The 16,034-nt window shown below is 38.9% G+C and overlaps 1 protein-coding gene across 1 annotated transcript in view; it reads right to left on the reverse strand.

Annotated features, from left to right (window-relative positions):
• Positions 1-15,806, reverse strand: part of LOC124603231 (probable tRNA (uracil-O(2)-)-methyltransferase) — a 34,094-nt gene extending 18,288 nt beyond the window's left edge. The window contains exons 1-2 of the mRNA XM_047136381.1: positions 15,598-15,806; positions 14,622-14,714 (exon numbers count right to left, since the gene is read on the reverse strand). The gene's annotated coding sequence lies outside the window, so the exon portion shown is untranslated. The remainder of the gene's footprint in view (positions 1-14,621; positions 14,715-15,597) is intronic.
• Between the last annotated feature and the right edge of the window lie 228 nt (positions 15,807-16,034).

The raw sequence follows: 16,034 nt of genomic DNA on the forward strand, positions 1-16,034 counted from the left end.
TAATTTTTCTTTTACTGCTGAGTATTTGCTACAATGACTACGAGGGATAGCTTAAAACATTATGTCAGACCAGGATTTGAACCTGGATTTTAATCTGGTGTGGGGTCTTAGCTTAACAAATATAGTCAAAATAGTACCCTGTTGCACATATTACATAGTCACAGATTAATCTGACATATGGGACAGCATCAGGGAAATGCTGATAAATGTGAAATGTCAGACACTTTTAGATGGATGTCCATCATCTCCAGAAAGTTGGTCACAAAAATTTTAGATAGTAAGTAAGGAATCTAGAAATATTCTACAACTTTCAAGGTATCACACCTGTACAGACCATGAAGACCCAGACTAATTATGGTACACAAAGAGGTATGTAAACAGTCATTACTTTGGTGTTCCATAACTGACTTAACTGGGAAGAAACTCTAATGAGTGGTACCCTCTGCTGTGCATTTTTTGGTAACAGTTTGTACACTCCCACCACAAGTACGACAGAATGCAGCAGGTCGTAACTTGTATGAAAGCAAACACTTCTCTTTCTACATCTTTCAACATTTCTTTCCGAATTTCAGATTTTATAGATCTTATAATTAAAGTTTTCCCTGAGACATTTAAGTCTCATCTTTATGTGTGATAATGATGGAAGCAGAAGAAGCAAATTAAAATTTTTGCTATAGCTAGGACTCAAAACCCTGGTTTTCTTGCTTATTAACAGAAATGCTAACCATTACACCACCACAGCACTATGGTCAACATTGCTGCACAAACTACCCAAGTCGATGCCCTCCACAACACAAACTTCAATTCAGATCAAATGCACTCTGCCTGCTTTGGTTAGCGCTCAACATCCATCACACTAGAAGAGTTATTTATTTAACCATATCCTCTTATTGTTTCACTGTTTTGTATTTTAGATTCTTTACTGCTGTGATTTCCTTTAATATGATAGACGGAAATTAGACATGACAACTTTTTTTTCATTCAAATCATTGCAATGTGGTCACTTACTTGCTCTGAAGCAAATTTCCCTATCATAAAATTTTGGTTTCATTTTTTCTGTCTTTAAACCTTCTGCATACATGTGTGTGTGTGTGTGTGTGTGTGTGTGTGTGTGTGTGTGTGTGTGTGTGTGGTGGGGGGGGGGGGGGGAGGGAGGGAGGTGGCACACTCTTTATGATATCCCTTTTCCTTCTTGGATTTGATTACTTGATTTACTTGCTATATAGCAAAGCAACTAACAACCAACAGCAACATGCATAACAATGAATTGTGAGCACTGACAAAATACCTTCACCTGAAATAACTTATGATACAGCAAATCAGTTATAAAATGATCAGACTTACAAGTGATGATGCTGTATATACTATAACCAAAAAAGCAAGGTTGTGAATATTTATGCCAACATAGAAACTTGGAAGGATGCACTCTGCCTGCTTTGGTTATCCCTCAACATCCATCACAATAGAAGATCTCTACACCTGTTATTTATTTATTTATTTACATGTCAAGTTCCGTAGGACCAAACTGAGGAGCAAATATCCAAGGCCATGGAATGTGTCAGTACATGAAGTTACACCATAAAAGTAATAACAGATAAATATAAATGTTCTTGAACCCAAAAAAAAGCCAATAAGTTTAAGTAAACACAATCAACAATACAATAAGAATCAGCTTAATTTTTCAAGGAACTCCTCAACAGAATAGAAGGAGTACCCATGAGGAAACTCTTCAGTTTTGATTTGAAAGTGCATGGATTACCGCTAAGATTTTTGAATTCAAGTGGTAGCTTACTGAAAATGGATGCAGCAGTATGCTACAGAGCTTTTTGCACAAGAGTTAAGAAACTCCAATCCAAGTGCAGGTTTGATTTATGCCAAGTATTAACTGAGTGAAAGCTGCTTATTGTTGGGAATAAGCTAATATTATTAGCAAGAAATGACAGTAAGGAATATATATTAAGAAGCCAATGTCAAAATACCCAGACTCATGAACAGGGATCGACAAGAGATTCGTGAACTCACACCACTTATTATGTCACTCCTTTTCATCCATATCCCCCACCCTAGTCGTAGTAGGGAATCTTACTCCCATAATATTTTTATAAAAATAATAAGTCATGCACCTAATAAATATATTTGAAATTGCTTCAGATGTTCCTGAGTTATGCTACAATGTTGTCCACTTTTCATTCCCACCCCTGTAGTCCTCCTTACCAGGCAGTAAGTACCCAGTAAACACTCCCCTGTATAAAACAATTTCAAAATTCTGATTACTTTACAAATAAGTTAATGCATTAAATATCTGACATTAAGCATGTAAGCAAGAAAGAAAATTAGAAAAGGTTCAAAATTATGTTTAAAGTTTGTTGGAAGTCGCTAAGTGCTCTCATTACCATACACTGGATGAGTATACTCTGTGTAATTTGTGCTCTGTTTTAAGAAAACCTAGTTTTTGAAGCTACTCAGTACTGATGATGTCATACCTCCTCGACTGCGTGTTGTACAATGATATAATTTTGCGGGTAGGTTCAGTAATATATGTGGATACTGTTGTGAATAGAGTTAGTGGTAAAGAAATAATAAATTAGAAGATCATGCCAGATGTGGCAGTTTTAGTGCATGAAAATGTAATAAGTAATAATTTTTTTCCTTTCATCATTTTGTGGAGCAAGAAAAAGCTTTATAAAGGTTTGAAATTACGTGTGAAGTTTGCTGCAAGTCACTAAGTGCTCTCATTATCAAATATGGATGAATATAGCCTGTATATTTGCACACAGTGTGTTATCTTATTTTCAGCCTCCACCATTCTGAGGGATAGGTGATTCTTGCCACCACAGCACTTCCTTCCGGATAACAAGAGATTTGTGTATTGAGTTTGATTGAAACTGATTCAGTATTTTAGGAGGATACATTGAACATACATATGTACATATATACATTTTTATAATGTATGGAGATACACATATTCCCTACTGGTATTCATGCTTAATAAGAAGAATGAATTTTGGAATGAACTGCACAATTCACAACCATAATACTAGAAGTAAAAATTGTTTCCATGTAGGCTACACATTTCTATGTTGTGTTTGCAATGGAGTTTTTTTATTCTGATGAAAAATCTTCCTAGAGGACATGAATACATACCCTAAATGCACATAGATACTCTGCAAGCCACCATCCAGTGCATGGCGCAGAGTACCCTGCACCACAACTGGTCATTTGATTTCCTGTTCAACTCGGAAATATAGCGAGGCGGGTAAAAAAACTGTCTATATGCCTCCATATAAGCCCTAATTTCTTGTATCATATCTTCATGGATCTTACACACAATGTACACTCCTGGAAATGGAAAAAAGAACACATTGACACCGGTGTGTCAGACCCACCATACTTGCTCCGGACACTGCGAGAGGGCTGTACAAGCAATGATCACACGCATGGCACAGCGGACACACCAGGAACCGCGGTGTTGGCCGTCGAATGGCGCTAGCTGCGCAGCATTTGTGCACCGCCGCCGTCAGTGTCAGCCAGTTTGCCGTGGCATACGGAGCTCCATCGCAGTCTTTAACACTGGTAGCATGCCGCGACAGCGTGGACGTGAACCGTATGTGCAGTTGATGGACTTTGAGCGAGGGCGTATAGTGGGCATGCGGGAGGCCGGGTGGACGTACCGCCGAATTGCTCAACACGTGGGGCGTGAGGTCTCCACAGTACATCGATGTTGTCGCCAGTGGTCGGCGGAAGGTGCACGTGCCCGTCGACCTGGGACCGGACCGCAGCGACGCACGGATGCACGCCAAGATCGTAGGATCCTACACAGTGCCGTAGGGGACCGCACCGCCACTTCCCAGCAAATTAGGGACACTGTTGCTCCTGGGGTATCGGCGAGGAACATTCGCAACCGTCTCCATGAAGCTGGGCTACGGTCCCGCACACCGTTAGGTCGTCTTCCGCTCACGCCCCAACAACATCGTGCAGCCCGCCTCCAGTGGTGTCGCGACAGGCGTGAATGGAGGGACGAATGGAGACGTGTCGTCTTCAGCGATGAGAGTCGCTTCTGCCTTGGTGGCAATGATGGTCGTATGCGTGTTTGGCGCCGTGCAGGTGAGCGCCACAATCAGGACTGCATACGACCGAGGCACACAGGGCCAACACCCGGCATCATGGTGTGGGGAGCGATCTCCTACACTGGCCGTACACCACTGGTGATCGTCGAGGGGACACTGAATAGTGCACGGTACATCCAAACCGTCATCGAACCCATCGTTCTACCATTCCTAGACCGGCAAGGGAACTTGCTGTTCCAACAGGACAATGCACGTCCGCATGTATCCCGTGCCACCCAACGTGCTCTAGAAGGTGTAAGTCAACTACCCTGGCCCGCAAGATCTCCGGATCTGTCCCCCATTGAGCATGTTTGGGACTGGGTGAAGCGTCGTCTCACGCGGTCTGCACGTCCAGCACGAACGCTGGTCCAACTGAGGCGCCAGTTGGAAATGGCATGGCAAGCCGTTCCACAGGACTACATCCAGCATCTCTACGATCGTCTCCATGGGAGAATAGCAGCCTGCATTGCTGCGAAAGGTGGATATACACTGTACTAGTGCCGACATTGTGCATGCTCTGTTGCCTGTGTCTATGTGCCTGTGGTTCTGTCAGTGTGATCATGTGATGTATCTGACCCCAGTAATGTGTCAATAAAGTTTCCCCTTCCTGGGACAATGAATTCACGGTGTTCTTATTTCAATTTCCAGGAGTGTATGTTGGTGACAGTAGAATAATTCAGCAGTTAGCTTCAAATGCTGGTTCTCTAAATTCTCTCAATAGTGTTTCTCAAAAAGAACATCACTTTCCGTCCAGGGATTCACATTTGAGTTCCTGAAGCACCTCCATAACACCTACATGTTGTTCAAACCTAACACTAACAAATCTAGCAGCCCATCTCTGAATTGCTTCAATGTGTTCCTTCAATCTGACCTGGTACGGATCCTAAACACTTGAGTGGTAATCACGAATAGGTCACACCAGCATCCTATATGTGGTCTAATTTACAGGTGAACCGCTCTTTCCAAAAATTCTCCCCATAAACTGAAGTTGACCATTCACCTTCCCTACCACAGTTTTCACAAGCTTGTTCCACCTCATAGCGCTTTGCAATGTTATGCCCAGATACTTAAACAACTTGACTGTGTCAAGGACGACGCTAGTAATACTGTATCCAAATATTACAGGTTTGGTCTTCCTACTCATCTACATTAATTTACATTTTTTTCACATTTAGGGCTAGCTGCCACTTGTCACACCAACTGGAAATTTTTTCTACGTTGTCTTGTGTGTTCCGACAGTCACTCAGCTTCGGCACCTTACCATGCACCACGGCATCATCAGCAAAAAACCGCAGATTGCTTTTCACCTTGTCTGCCCTGTCATTTATGTACATATAGAACAACAGCGGACCTATCGCACTTCCCTGGGGCACTCCTGATGATACCCTTGTCTCTGATGAACACTAGCAATTGAGGACAATATAGTAGGTTCTATTACTTAAGAAGTCTTTGGGCCACTTACATATCTGTGGAGTTATTCTATATGCTTGTACCTATATTAATAGCCTGTAATGAAGCACCATGCAAACGCTTTCCGGAAATCTAGAGATACTGAATCTGCCTGTTGCCCTTCATCCATAGTTCCCTGTATATCATGTGAGAAAAGGGCAAGCTAAGTTTCGCATGAGCGATGCTTTCTAAAACCATGCTGATTTTTCAGTCTCGAGAGAGTTTATTACATCTGAACTGAGAATATGTTCAAGGACTCAACAGAAGTTAGAGATATTGGTCTGTAGTTCTTTTACCCTTCTTATATACTGGAGTCACCAGCACTTTTTTCCAGTCACTTGGGACTTTGTGCTGGGTGAGAGATTCACAATAAAAATGCAAAAGGTAAGGGACCAATGACGTAGAGTACTCTTTGTAAAATCGAACTGGGATTCCATGAAGACCTGGTGATTTACTTGCTTTCAAATCTTTCAGCTGTTCCTCTATACCAGGTATGCTTCTTATTATGTTAACTATATGGGAGTCTGTCCGATGGTCAAAATGTGGTGTCACCGCCAGACACCACACTTGCTAGGTGGTAGCCTTTAAATCGGCCGCGGTCCGTTAGTATACGTCGGACCCGCGTGTCGCCACTATCTGTAATTGCAGACCGAGCGCCGCCACACGGCAGGTCTAGAGACACTTCCTAGCGCTCGCCCCAGTTGTACAGCCGACTTTGCTAGCGATAGTTCACTGACAAATTACGCTCTCATTTGCCGAGACGATAGTTAGCATAGCCTTCAGCTAAGTCATTTGCTACGACCTAGCAAAGCGCCATTACCATGCTGTAAAACCTGTACCGTCAAGAGCGATGTTCACCAATTATGGATCAAAGTTAAGTATTCCAGAAGATACGTACGTTCTTTGCTACTATAAATTCCTTGTCCTGTTCCAGACCTCACGCCAGCCTGCGTGAGTTTAAACGCGTGCCTTTCGGCTCCCTCCTAGTGGGTTGGCTGTCTTGCCAATCCACAACACAAATAATGGTATGTTTGGACAATTATCCTGTGTGAATGATTTCTTGAACATGAAATTAAAAAGTTTGGCTTTTGTTTTGCTATCTTCAACTGCATCACCAGACTGGCCAACAAGGGACTGAATGGAAGCCTTAAACCTGCTTAGTGATTTTACACACAACCAGAATTTTCTCGGGTTCTCCGCCAGATCTTTTGCTAAGGTGTGATGATGGCAGTTGTATGCACCGTGCCTAGATATATTCATAGACGCATGAATCTCTACTAACCTTTGCTTGTTATCATTTATGCATTCCCTTCTGAACCAGAATTCAGCAGTCTATGATTCCTCAGCATCTGCCAAATTTCGTTATTAAATCATGGTGGGCCTTTTCCATCCTTTATCCACTTACTGGGCACACAACTCTCCAGGCCCATCTTACTAGAACTAAGTGATGCCAATTCACTGTATAAGTGAGATGTTAATAACTGCTCATCTGTTCTATCTAGCAGAAACATTCTCCTAAACTTCTTTACTTATTTATTACCTTTCATAATCATAGTTGGTATAATGACATCATGATCGCTAATCCCAGTTTCTATACTGACATTGTTGATAAGCTTCAGCCTATTTGTAGCTACCAGGTTGATTCCCAACTAAACTGGCAACCCCATATTAATCATGTCTGCAGAAAGATATCAAGGGTGTCCTATCTCATACAGAAATTATCTGACATAGTGAGAAATGAAGGTACAATTTATTTATAATAATATACAATATTGTTTGGTACAATGGTGATACTGTTAAAGGTGTTGCTGGACTTGAAACATTCAATAGCAGAAATGTGATTTATTTTCGTAAATTTCAAGTGTTTGAGAACTATAATCGTAATCTTGCAAAGTCATACTTCAGTGGAAATATGCCATTTGTACTCAGGACAAGGAATCAAGAAAATAAATGAGAAAGAATCTGGATGTGTTTGGGCCAAAGGATTTGGAAATGCTTATAAAGTAAAATTTGTAGCTGATATTGTATATTATTATAAATAAATTGTACCTTACCTTTTCCTATATTAAAAAAAATAATAATAAAAACTGATCTCAAGGTAGTTTGCTTTGGACTTTTTCAGTTTCAAATATCCTATGGGCTATTGTTATGGGATAACTCTTGTCATATCAAAGATGTATTACGGATTCAAAAGAAGGTGCTAAGAATAATGTGTAAAGCTAATCCAAGGGAACACTGCCACCCTTTATTCACTAAGAACAAAATAATGATCCAGAATGAGATTTTCACTCTGCAGCGGAGTGTGCACTGATATGAAACTTCCTGGAAGATTAAAACTGTGTGCCAGGAAGTTTCAAAATAATGATAATTCTTTATATCTATGGAAAAAGCAACATAACAGAGTTTAACAACAGTGAGAACATATACTGGCATGACACCAGAAATAACATAAATATTGATATTCTTAGACACCGGCTGACAGAAACAGGCAAATCATACAATGTGAACTGTTTGAAATTTTTTAATAAATTGCCACAGTCTGCAATGAATACAACTTTCAATAATTTTAAAAGTAAGGGCAAAAATTGAGTTTTAGGATTACGATTACAATTCTGTGCAACAGATTAAGTAAAATAAATTATTTGTACATGCAATGTTAACAGTAATCAATGTAATGATTGTTATTGCAGATTAATGGAAAGAAAGTTCTGCTCCATGTGGTCAAAGGCTAATAAAGAATCTGAATGTAACAGATTGCCAGTAGACATCAAGGAAAAACTTTAAAAATCCCCACATATTCAAAAACTTCATTAACCACTTTTCTTACATGGTACTGGAATATTTGGGCTCCCCTGTAACTCTGTAGTCAGTAATCAGTTAAAAGTCTAGCACCTGAGTAACAAAAGAGAAGGTACAGTGGTCTTTTTCTAAGTAGCTGTTTCTTTCTCCTAATATACATTTATAAAGTAATCTAGAAGCTATGCTGCACATAAGTGCCAGTGTGAGTTGATTAGCATTAGTCGTAAGTTGCCGTTAATATAATTCACTTGCATGCATGAACTTCTTCTGTATGTTTATGCACACTTTTATTCATACACATCCCAAGGCTCTCCTTTATGATGGGACTTACGGAACACAATATGTGGATGAAGGAATGAAAGAAAGAAAGAGTGTTTACACTGTGCAACTGAATGATAACATACATGTTCCAACTCTTGCCACTCTGACAAAATAAAACATGTTGCTGCAAATGTAAACTTCTTGTCCATGTCCATTCATTCTTACTAGAGCAGCAGCATATTTTATATTGATACCTTTAACAAGTAGCACCTTTAATTTAATTCCCATAAGTACATTGAAGACATTTAGGCAAAGTCCGCATGATGGTGGTGTTTCTCTACTCCTAATAAGTTAGTAATTTGTCAGTTTCCTGTAGCCATTGGAATGACACTTTCACAAACCAACAAACCAATGAGAGGCAAGAAAAGAGGCAGTGACTTTCTAGCACCAAAACTGAAACCACGCTCTTCTTTCCTGTATCAGAAATATTTCACTGTTTTTTCTAAATATGTCACAAATTACAATGTTGTGATTACATTGGAACCTAACAGCATAGCTTAAATAGTTGTGAGTGAAATGAGCAGCAATTAAATTCATAATCTTGGTTGTCACAAATATTTCACTGCCCCCCCCCCCCCCCCCCCCATTTTTTTTTTTTTTTTTTTTTTTGTATGACATGAGTTACAAGACTGTGGTTGTGTAGGAATGTGACGACAATTTGGTTGTGAGTTGGCAAAGCCAATGAGTGTGAAAGCTTAAATGCCTGGTTGTGGTGACAGACTGATCTGTAGTTTAGCCCAAGTCTTAGGTTGAAATGTGACCACTACATTTGTAAAAATTAAGTTATAATCTTTGTTATCACATATATTCAACTTTTTTCTAAATACGGTATGTCACAAATTATGTGGTTGTTGTTAGGTTAGGACCTAATAGCACAGCTTAACTTTTTATGAGTGAAACAAGCAACACTTGCATTTATAACCTTGATTGTCACAAATACCTGATTGGGTTTTTCCCAACATGTAATGACTTACAAGGTTCTGGTAAGGTTGAGATCTAACAGCACATATTAAATTACATCGACAATCTTAGTCATAATGGGTTGTGTCAGGTTGGTACCTAACAGCACACATTAAAGGAATTGACAATCTTGGTTGTAATAGGTTCACTTGTCCGTCCCCGGTGGCTGAAAGGTCAGCCTCTGGGCCCGGGTTCGATTCCCAGCTGGGTCGCGGAATTTTCTCTGCTCAGGGACTGGGTGTTGTGCTGTCCTCATCATCATCCTATCATCCTCATCGACTGCAGGTCACTGAAGTGGCGTCAAACTGAAAGACCAGCACCTGGCGAACGGTCTGCCCGACGGGGGGCCCTAGCCGTACGATTAAATAAAAATAAAATGGGTTCATTACTATTAATACCAATCATGTAAATGTATCTGTTAACTGAATGTCATTCTGATAAAAGAATCATTCAACTGATCTTTCTATGCAACACATAATTGACTAACTTATAATTTTGCTGGTTGTGGTATACTGATATAAGAATGTGACAATATTCCATCATCTTTTAATCTGAAGCACATCTCTTCACTGTTCACTCATTGGCTGCGTAGAACAAGTTGATAACACACCTTCTTTCTTTCCAATCATATCTCACAGCCAGTGCTGACAACATTGTTGCACAAATCACCTAAGTATGCCACTGCTCCTGATCCACATTTTTACCAAGACAGTTTCAAGCTGCATTATATATTGTATGTTAATGACCTGGCAGACAATATTAACAGTAACCCCATAGCTTTTGCAGATGTTGCAGTGATCTACAAGGAAGTACTAAAATATGTGGAAATGCAGAACAAATATTCAGTCAGATCTTGATAAGATTTAAAACACCCAGAAATGTAAAACTGTGCTCATCACAAAATACAGAATATCAGTATCTTTTGATTACAGTATCAGTGAGTAGCAATTAGAATCAGTCAATTCATCAAGATGAAACTATTTGTAGGGATGTGAAATGGAATGATGATATAGTCTCGGTCATAGGTAAGGCGGGTGGTAGGCTTTCATTCATTAGTAGGATACTGGAAAAATGCGGTCTGTTTACACAGGAGACTACTTACAAAATATTTGTGCACTTTATTTTAGGATACTGCTTAAACGTGTAAGAGCCATACCAAGTAAGTCCAACAGGGGATACAGAATGTATTCAAAGAAGGGCAGTGTAAAATGTCATACATTTGTTTGACGCACAGGCGAGTATCAAGGAAATGCTGAAAAACGTGAGTGACAGGGCAAACTCTTGAGGACACGATTGGGCTCATTACAGCATGCACAAAGGTATTCACACGGTCATTCTTTCAGCACTCCATGAGGAATTGGAATGGAAAGAAATCATAAAATGAGGTACAATGCTAAGTATACTTTGCCCTGTGCTAATCTGTGAGTTGTGGAATTTGTACACAAATGATGAACAATCTAATAATCTGCTACCAACTGTCTATAAACCTATTGGTTACCATCATTAGCAAATAGGTTCAAGGTCAACTCTGAATAACTACCTGTCAGTTTTCAGTATTGGAGAGCTATGGAAGGAGTTCTCCTCAGCTGCATAATTGATTTTCTTGTCATTGAAATGCTGTTAAATCACACCGTTTGCATCTGATTGTAAGCAGGATGACATGATGAGGGTTCAACATGGCTACACATTTGTTCAGTAGTCTACCAGAGAAGATTAATGTACTGAAGTTTAATAGTGAATTAAATAACTGTCTCTTGTACAACTTCTACCCCACTGGAGAGTACCTCCATGAAAACTTAAAAATTTATTGTTTTAAGTTAACTCATAATTAGAACTAGCCCTGTAATATGCTAATGTAATTTCATTTCATTATATTTCACTTAAATAAAACTGAATGCACTTTTCTGATTTCTTTCAGCATCTGTGGGATCCGTGCAATATAACTAATGTAAGGTAATGTAAAAAATAAAAACATCAGTGTCATCACTGTAGTGTGTCAGTGACGTTTGTGAGTCTTACAAATATCTTACATCACTGATTCTTTACTTATTTCAGTTGACTTTATATTACTCATTAGATTTTGGGTAAAAGTTATGTACTGGAATCTGCTTGCATTTTTCAACATGGCACAAACATATACATGGGGCAACTGTGGGAAGTAGGGGTTTTTAGATGGGGACACGCTAAATAAAGAACAATACACAAATCTGCACCATTCCAAAACAAATATTATCCACAAAATAAAAAAAACCTCAACATAATGCCATAACTGCAAAACCCACAGGAATGACACCAAAAAAATCAACATGCGAAACTCTGAAAAGTGTATTCGGACATTTTCCTTGACTGATATAGCTCAAAAGAAGCCCTCAATACCAAAAAAATGACACACACAACCATATAATGATGAATCAGAAAAATCCTTTGACCTATATAGCTCAAACATAGCCCTCGATACCTGCTAATTACCACAATTAAAAAACTAGAGCCACAATCTTAACACACCTACATAGCTCACAGACAACCACTGATACTAAAATTCCAACAACTCCAAAAACACAAGATCCCCAATATTCACTATGTCACTGAAAATATAACTGAAATATAACAAATATAAAACATAAAAATTACCTTAAAATAAAACCAAAACAAAAATTACTTGCCAACAAAAAAGCTTCAAGCAAAATTATCTTAGTTGTCCCCCTGCCCCACAAAAACACCCCACACACAATAAAACAAAGTAAATACTAAATTCTCTGAAACCACCACAGCCGCCACAACCTCTCAGCCATAAACCAACCCCAACCCACCCAATACCACTCTGGAGTACAAAACCAACAATGAAAGGAACAAACAAAAACCAAAATCAATCACACCTTACAGAAAAGAACCACCACACCAATTCTCTCTACTAAAAAAAAAAAAAAGGCTATGCTCATTAGAATGGGACTGAACATTGGAAAAGCACCTCTTCTCCCTCCCTATAAGTGATTTAATTGACCCTCAAACCCCTCTTTCGGTTTCAGTGCAAGCCCCAGTGCCATAATCTTGAAATTGAGTACTATAGCTAACAACTAAGTGTTCATAACGTGCCTTCCCCAAAGCCCATAATGTGAAAAACGTCTGACATAACAGTACTTCGCCCCCCTTAATATATTCCTTATTAGTAAGCTCCACAAGTTCATTCTTCCGATGACTCCCCAAACTGCAGCATAACCCCCCCCCCCCCCCCCCCCCCCCCCCCGCAATAACAATCCCCTAAACTCACAAACAAACCAAGGACCACTCCACTACTAGTTACTGACATTTGACTCTTCAATTTCAACGATGACTCCTGGCCCACCCAATTTCCCCCTAGATGTAACATACACTGAAAAAACTCATGACAAAAAGAAAACCAATCTAAAATAGCTGTAACAGACACACCTGTCTCATACACACAAAAGCTTAAAAAGGACCTGTAACAAAAGTAATATGTAAGCAACACAATCTCCCTCACGGCTAACCTAGACTTTTGGAGCCACATACCATGCTCTATTAATTGCCAAATGTTGTGACAACACCAGCACCTGTATAGTTCTCTGGTCAGAGACACTGAAACTCTCATCGACTTCATGCACTGCCCACAAACATGGCACCTTACATACTCTGCTGTTAATTTAAAACATTGCAGAAACTTTATGGTCAACAACATATTGTTGCTCAAAGAACATAATGAAAAGCTGGTAAAATTATCAGTCATATCCATCCCCCCCCTCCCCTCCCAAAAAAACATAGAAATATCAAATTTCATTGTGCATGACAAACATCAGCTAATCAAACCTAACAAAAACGCCAAACGCTTAAACCACAAAATCTCACTGAAAACAAGGCACACACTTCCAAATCCAATGTTGCAGCACTGACTACCCAGACTCAAATATATCCAGGTTACCACATTGATAACCAAGAATCAAGTGAACAAAATACCATAGGTTACACAAACAACTGCACATGCCAACATGTACCCTAGGTCGGGGCACCAAATACAGCCACATGACATCTACTAACATGAACCAGCTAAAAAACACCATGCCCAGTGACATCGAATACCACAACATCATTACATCACATATCAAAGCAGATGGGTGGAATCAGATGCTCCCATTGACCTGGCTATTCTACTGGTCAATTTGTTACCACAACCAGATTTTTTGCTTTCACATTTGTTGGCTTTGCCAACTCCCAACCATATTGTTACCTTCCAACCAAACCTTTACCTCAGGCTGCACTACAGATAATTCTGTCACCACAAAGATATTATTATTATTTTTTTTTTTGGGTGGGGGTGGCGGTGGCATAACTTTAGCCGGATTTTGTCATTCTATGAGTTCCAGTAACCATTTAACAAAACTCTAACTGAACCTTTGCGCGACTTGCCAAAATTGAGTTAACTTTGGATCAATATTCTCCTCAATCAGCGTGACAACAAGGGGAGGGGCGGGGTAATAATATATTACTGATTTCATGAGCCTGTGCTGAAAGTAGAACTGCAGTTAGCATGTTTGGGGTTTGTATTAAGCTATACTTTAACTGTTTCAATGACTAGCAGATTACAGAACCTAACCTTAGACACATATAAATAAAATAATGAGAGTTAAGGTGTTTACAAGGAGTAAATGAAACAGCTTCTTTAATTTTGCTGTTTAGCAGTTTACAATGAAACAATTGGGCACTTCAAGGTCTTGAATGTTGATGAAAGTGAGTTTATCATAATTGTAGTACTGAGGCAACACCAAGGACTATATATGCACATTAATAGCAAACATTATTTCATACAACTAGGACAACATAAAAATAGTCACCTGTCTACACTGATAAAAGAGAATATGTCTTCCATAAATGAAAAATATTGAGTCAATTAAATAAATATGGTGAAATTGGTAATGCGGCCTTTACTTTATTGTCAGGAGAGTCATTACTGCCAACATGTAAAAAACAAAATACCTTCTTCATAACCCATTGTGCATCTTCTAATGCCCGACTTATTATTTGTTGGATTCTTTCTGGGTCTGTTTCATACACATGTTGTTTATAGCTCTGGAACAAAGTATTACATATTGCTGTAATTTTTTGTATGATGAACACTTGAGTCACATTGCTCACAATATATACAAATGTAACAACAGCCATACTAATTGCATTTTTTAAAACACTGTAGGTTGAGACTATGCTACTTCACCAACAATAGAAATCATTTTTAATGTTTAGACATTATTTAACACTTATTACAGAGCGACAGAAACAGATAAATAGACAATCAGCGTTTTTGTACCGTTTAATCACTTGGCTCTAAGTTAAAGTGCTGCCAGCCACATAATGCGAAAACAACCATAGCAACTAATTGACATATTCATTTTCCAAACGGTGGTATAACAGAAGGTATTAAATTTTCGCAGTAATGTAAAAAGTGAAATGACTGATAACAGAGAAGTTATTAAAAAACCAATGTCAGAAAAATTTATTGCGTGCAAGGCATGTTAATTGTTTCAACCCAATTTACTCATATTACTTGCTTACACTGTTCATTTGAACGACATGCAACGATTCATAACGACAATTATTGGAATACCACATGGAAAACACATAATTTACAATTTGTAGGACATTTGAACATAATGCAGAGAAAAAAACTAGAACACAGTTAGACGTAAGTGATCAGATAATTAATACGTATGAAATGTACGGACAAAAGATAAATGCAATTACATAAAACGAAATATGTTGTCAGTGTCCATTACCGTAGCAGAGAGAAGTTAGATGGTAGCTTGTAACAACATACATTGGGCGAAGGGGAATCTACCACAATTCCAAGTGACAACATGTCACAACGACAGCCTAAAGGTTCAGTTCGCAGTACAATGCTCCTTCATAAAATTCTTTACCGTGCAATTGACAAAATTAGTCAAACTGATTAGCGTACCTGCTTAATGGAATGCTTGTAAAATTGTGATGCGTCTTTCGGCAGTTTATTGCATTCCCGTATCAGATATTTATACAGTTGACGAGCAGAGTTTATTTCCAATTTATTTAAGACGCCAGAAACAAATACCATAATTAATTCTGTTGATGTAAATATTATTTTCCGCAACACGCAATTACTGTAAACAGCAAGCAGACGACACACGCAAATGTCAAAGATACGCAGCATGCATCTCAGATACTATATCACAATCGATATATATGCCAAGTAGAAGGACTTAAAAACTCCTTGTAATATATATTTTTGAGCTACCCATTTACAGCATTGCAACTACCTCATAAACAAAAACGTCATTTCATGTGTTGTCATGCACCTTGTGGAATACACAAGTGAGGTACTGAAGGGTCCCTTTAGATAAGGTTTTACCTCAAAATTAC

Source organism: Schistocerca americana, chromosome 1 (assembly GCF_021461395.2).
Source record: "Schistocerca americana isolate TAMUIC-IGC-003095 chromosome 1, iqSchAmer2.1, whole genome shotgun sequence".
Lineage (NCBI taxonomy): Eukaryota > Metazoa > Arthropoda > Insecta > Orthoptera > Acrididae > Schistocerca > Schistocerca americana.